The sequence below is a fragment of the Monodelphis domestica genome, chromosome 3, assembly GCF_027887165.1.
Source record: "Monodelphis domestica isolate mMonDom1 chromosome 3, mMonDom1.pri, whole genome shotgun sequence".
NCBI classification, from domain to species: domain Eukaryota; kingdom Metazoa; phylum Chordata; class Mammalia; order Didelphimorphia; family Didelphidae; genus Monodelphis; species Monodelphis domestica.
Window position 1 is genome coordinate 258,953,434 of NC_077229.1, and position 6,365 is coordinate 258,959,798.

Genomic DNA, 6,365 nt, shown 5'->3' on the forward strand with positions numbered 1-6,365 from the left:
AGGAACTTTTATTACCTTCATTTACAGTTAAGGAAACTAAGTGGTTTGCCCAGGATCACACAGCAAGTATATGTTTAAGGCCAGATTGACACTCTCTAAGACCCCAAGACCAACACCTTGCTGCCTACTATAAGATTTTTTTAAATGGGCAGAAGAAGGAAGTATAGTCTAGAGATCAGGAATTGTATAAACAAAGACCCAGAAATAATAGTGAATTGATCAGTCTTTCTGGATTTTGTAATTCATATAAGGAAGTGGTTGGAGGCAAGGGAAAGCAAGCTGGAACTGGATCACGGAAGTCCTTAAATTCCAGGCTAAAGAGTTTGGACTTAATTCCACAGACTGTGAGGACATATTAAATGCTTTTCAATAGAAGATAGGGAGTCAGATTATTTGTCCTACAGTATTATATACCCTTTGACAGTATGGAATGTCCTTCTTTGTTCTCATAATAAATGTTTGCCATCTGCTTCCAGAAAATTACAAAGGGCAAAAAATAATCAGCTTAATATTAGCTCTCACCTTAAGGGGTAAACATGTGAGAAGCTACATGTCAAACAGACCCCTGGAGAAAACCAGTATTTGTTTGGCACCTGGCAAGTTGCCAGGTTGAAATGCTGATGCATTTGAAAATGTGTTTGTCCCTCACTCACCCACCACCACCATTTTTCACTCAGAAGTTCCCTTCCCCATACCAAACACTGAAATGCAGAATGTCCTAAGAGATATAAAGAGAAAGCGATAAAGCTCAGAAGTTTCTTCTAAACTTCTAGCAAGTCATTGTTGCTTTTTTATACTGTATGATCAGAATGTAATTCTAGATTTATAAAAAAATTTCTTGTTTGAGAGTAATTTTAGGATAAAAACGTGCTACTGCCCTGAATCAGGAAAGTGAACTGTTTGGAGAAGGAGCCATAAAAAAGCCTACAGAAACCACACACTACACCAAAATATCCAGAATGAACTTTGGGATGTGGTGAAATTGAACTGTGGGGATTGAACACATTCACTCTGAATGTAAACTCTTATGCCAAAGAGGATGGCCCCCTAATTGGCTTTTTGTCAATGTGCCTAGCAATCATTGGTTTTGTTCTCTTTCTTTTATTTGCCTCTTATCCCCAAATGATTGCAATTTCCCCTTAGAAAGTACAATATTGTATGTACCTCTAGTTGAAGATCTTTAGAGATGTAAATTGTTTAAGCATGCTGATTCCATTGGGAAACTAGGCATATAAATCTGGGAGATTTCTACATGCTTATTTTCCAAGGGAATCACAGTTGGGGTTGGTAATTGGAATCTGAACCCCAGAATTATAATTCCCAGAACCCCACTCTCCTTCTCTTGGTTGATAGGCTGATGTAGGCGGGATATAAATTTTGTGTAGCATTACCTCTCGCTCTCTCTTCTTGTGATTGCAGGCAGCTATGGACACGGGCTTTTTGAGAGCCAGGAGAACTTAATCATGTGGGTTTATTTTTGTTAGATAATTAAGTTTTTATACTTCTATTTCCTTTTTTTTTCTTCTACTTCAAGTGATTATTAATAAACCTTATAAAATTAATAATTGGAGTGTTGGACATTAATTTAAATCTTACAATACTGGTTTTGTGCTTTCAGCAGGAAGTCAGAGATAGATTCAGTGGCATGTATTCTGCCAGTCACAAGTATATGAGATTGAAAGATATCCCCAAACCTTTCCAGAAGACTCTGGAGAAGCATTGCTAATCAGATAAGGACTTCATGTCCCTATCAATGTAATAAAGAAGGACTCGGCTAGTAAACAGGAGCCCTGGATTCTAGTCCTATTCTAGTACCATTAATTCACCATGGAACTTTGGTCAAGTTCCTTTACTTCTCTGAGACTTGATGTCCTAATATGTAGAATAAAATGAGTTGACTAAATGATTTCTTCAGTCTCTTCCCCCCTCTAGTCTATGAAATATGCCTTTGATCTAAGTGCAGATACATCAAAGGAAGTAGAATTCAGGAGTAGGAGCCCAGGAAATCAAATTCAAAACCAAATAATGCCTACCATCCCATCAAAAAAGTATAGGAAAGAGTAGACTATCCCTGGCACAAAGTATCAAATCAAGAATCAAGGCTGGAGAAATGAGGTAATATAAGAAGAAACTGAATAATGTGAAAAAAAATCATAGGTTAAGATACCACAGAGAATGGCATCCTTCCTTAAACCCCAAAGAAGAGAATTGATGCCACAAGACCTTAAACAGAGTCTTAAAGACGGGCAGAGGGGGAATGACTTGGCCACAAGAATTATGAGCATACTTGAAAGAAATAAAGCAAGAAATTTTTATTAAAAACTATAAATTAAATAAAAGCTAAGAAGGAATGATTTAGAAGCATAAATAGCTTAGGAAAATATAAGAAACTGTACAGTAAAGAATCCCTGAAAATAAAATGGACCAAACAGAAATCAGTTACTCCACTGAGATAAGGTATATTAGAACTCAATTGAAAGATGTTTAAAGGAGAAGAAAATGTAAAGTATCTATCAGCAAAAATACCTAACTTGGAAAACAGGTCAAAGGGAGATTTTTTTTATAACATTATTTTATTTGGTCATTTCCGAGCATTATTCATTGGAGACAAAGATCATTTTCTCCACCCCTCCTACCCCCCCAACCCCACCCTGTGCACCTATCCCATAGCTGATGCGCGATTCCACTGGGTATCACAAGTATTCTTGATTCGAATCCAATTCCATGTTGTTGGTATTTGCATTAGAGTGTTCATTTGGAGTCTCTTCTCAGTCATATCCCCTCAACCCCTGTAGTCAAGCAGTTGCTTTTCCTTGGTGTTTTTACTCCCACAGTTTGTCCTCTGCTTGTGGATAGTGTTTTTTCTCCTAGATCCCTGCAGATTGTTCAGGGACATTGCATTGTGCCAAAGGGAGATATTTTTAAGAATCACTCTACTCCCTCTCAATCATGACCACCAAAATATCTGGAAAATGTATTCTGTGGAACCTAAATAAAACCTACCAAGATATAGCAGAACCAGAGAGCAAAGTAAAAATTGAAAGAATCCATCAGTCACCTGCCAAAAGAAACTCCAAAATGAAAATTCCCAGAAAATCACAATCAAAACCTAGAGCTTCTAGCTCAAATACTGTAGGAGACAGAAAGAAAGATTTTTATAGTATAAAGAAAAACAGACAGTATCACACAAGTCTTGATAGCAACTACTTTAAAGGAGGGAAAATCTTGGAAGATCCTATCCCCAGAGGTGAAAAATTAAGTCTTATAACCAAGAAAAAGTTACCCTACAAGACTGAATACAATCCTTCCTGGTAAAACAAGCACACCAATGTACTTCTCTTGTGTAGAATTCAGCTCTCCCTATCAATTACCAAACTACCATCACCTACAGGAAAGGCAAGCCAACCTATCTGAAGGGACAAGGGACCTTGAAGGAAATAGAAGTGCATCAAGTGAGTCAAACCATTGCCACTACCTTAACTAGCACTTCTCCCTCAACTGACTGTGGGGATAGTCCAGGATTCTGAGCCCTGGGCATTTGTAATAGTGATGTCTACTAGACCAATGATCCTGCTTCCAATCCTAGATGACACCACACAGAAAGCCATTCCTTGTGGACATATGGCTTAGCAATTACTTCTACATGTTCTATAAATCCTGTAGCCCCTGCTTCCTTAGCAGCTACAATTAATGAAGATCCAAGAACTAAAGGTTTTGCTACCAAATTCTTGTCAAATATTTACAATCATGAGGGGCAGCTGAGTGGCTCAGTGGTTTGAGAGCCAGACCTAGAGATGGTGAGGTCCTGGCAGGAAACAAATACCAAGGAAAGCTACAGGCAAAAGACCAATGGAGTACTGGAATGTGAAGGAACAAATGCTGGTTTACTCCCTTACTGGAAACAAATACAGGAAAGTACCATATGTCATAAATTCCAAAGGGAGAATGGCCTACCAAAGAAAGGAGGGAAAGAATGTTAGCCCTCAGATGCAAATGCTTCTGTGTCCTTTATTTTGTAAGTTAAAATGTTCTGTGTTTAAGAAAAATAAAGAAACTGATGCATCAAGGAAGAAATCAAAGAAATAGATAATTTCATCAAGAAAGTGACAATAAGGACACAACATAACAAAATATTTTTGAGATGCATGCAACTAAGTAGGGGGAAAGCAACAAATGAAATAATCCCAACTAAACACAAAAATGGGCATTGTAAAAATTAAAGAAGAGATCAACAAAATTTAAAACCAAAAAAAAAAGAAACCATTGAATTTATAAATAAAACTAGTAGCAAGTTTTTTGGGAGAAGCTAATAAAATAGATAAACTATTGGCTAATATATTTAAAAAGAAAAGAAAAACCAAATTGTCAACATTAAAAATGAAAAAGAAAAATTCAAAACAATTGAAGAGAAAATGTTAGGAACTATTTGCACAATTATATGTCAACAAAACTGATAATTTTATTAAAATGGGTAAGTATTTTTGAAATTATAAAATATTCAGCTGAACTGACTAAATATTCATCCATCATATGGCACTAAGACTCACAAAATGCCTCCAAAAACAGCATTACAGGGAGGGCAATAGAAAGGTGTATGGTGGAGTGTGTGAAAAGGAAACAAGACTGATAGTTGGTGGGAGAAGGGGCAACTGGGAGTAGCAGTTGGTCTTGTGACTATCACTTCCTTCCTGGTGTTGGAGGAGGGAGGAGCTTGTTCAGCCCAGGCTGGAGTGGTGTACCTCTTCTTGGTTCAGCCCAAAAAGTCAGGCCGAATCACTTCTGAAAGTTAGAACTGTTCTTGTTTGTTTTCTGTCTACTGCTAAGATTCTGAATTTGACAAAGCTAGCACAGATATAGAGTAGACAGGAGGGGGTGAAACCCTCCACCAGCCAGTGGGGCCTGGCCTCAACTCTGAAGCTGGAGAAAAACTCCAACCTTATTAAGGGTCATCCCTCGCCTCTTTCCTAATACCTCTCCAATCCAAACTGGTTATTAAACTTTATATTATTTGAATTCGCAGTCAGAAAAGTGGACTATCTTTTCTGGGGCATAGAGGGAGCTGAACATCAGTTCAGTCATTCAATGACAAACAGTCCTTATCGGACCCCTGCTGCTTCCTCTCGGCAGGGGACATCTTTCTCCTTTGCCTCACCAAGCAATATTCCCTCTCTCCCTCCAACTCCTCCATACCCTGCTACAAACCTCACATTATCCCCCATTTTTCACATCCTCCCCATCTTTTCCCAATAAATATTACAAATGTGAACAAGCTCTAACATGGAGTCAACAAATCTCCAAAAAACAAAGATGTCATTGAGGAATATTATGGCAGACAAAGAAGATAGTCTGATCAAATGGCTTTTGATAAACAGCCAGAATGGTCCACTAGTACCTTTGCAATGTTGTAACAAAGTGAGAAAGGCCTTCTTCAGACTGTTAGACCTTTTTGGAAGGACATGAGAACTGTCTGAAATGGACAGTTAATGACAACTTGTGGTTTGCACCATTGAAGGAAACTGAAATTGATGAGATTATTGGTCCATCTAAGTATATGAATATCCAGATTCATTGAACAAGAAAAAGACCATTTAAATAATCCAATTTAAGGGGAAAATGAAATTAAACAAGACATAAATGAACTTCAAAAGAAAAAAGTCCAAAACTAGATTTCTATCAAATATTAAAGAACTCTATTCTGCCAGATATTCTATTTGAATTCTATCAAATATTCAATAAACATTGTCAATATTATATTAATTGATTGTAAGAAATTGAAAAAGGCCCTACCAAAATCCTTTTGTTTTGATACAAATAAGGTTGTGTACTTAAGCTAGGGAAAAATAAATCAGAGAAAGAAAACTATAGACTAATATCCCTAATGAATACCAATATAGATGTGATAAATAAAATACTAGCAAAATACTATAGTAAGATATTTGAAAGATTTTCCATTCTGAGGAGGTTGTATTTATACCCGAAATGCAGGTTTATTTCAATATTAGGAAAATGTTAAACATAATTAGTCCTATAAATGATATTAACAATAAAAATTACATAATTATTTCAATAGAAGACAAAAAACTTTTGACAAAACAGTGCCCACTGCTGTTAGAAGAAAAATTAAAAGCATAAAAATAAATTAACCTTTCTTTAATATAGTAAATAATATCAAGGAGGAATGGCATACAATAGGAAGAACTCACAGTGATGTGATGACCTCAGGGAAAAAGATCAGTTTCAGTTAAAATGAGTCAATAGTGCTATAAAGAAAGAGGAATAAAGAGGAAAAGGATTTTATTAATAACAAAGGAATTCAAAAAGGTACCAAGTTATGAGTTTAGGGAAGGGAGGACTGGACTAGAAAA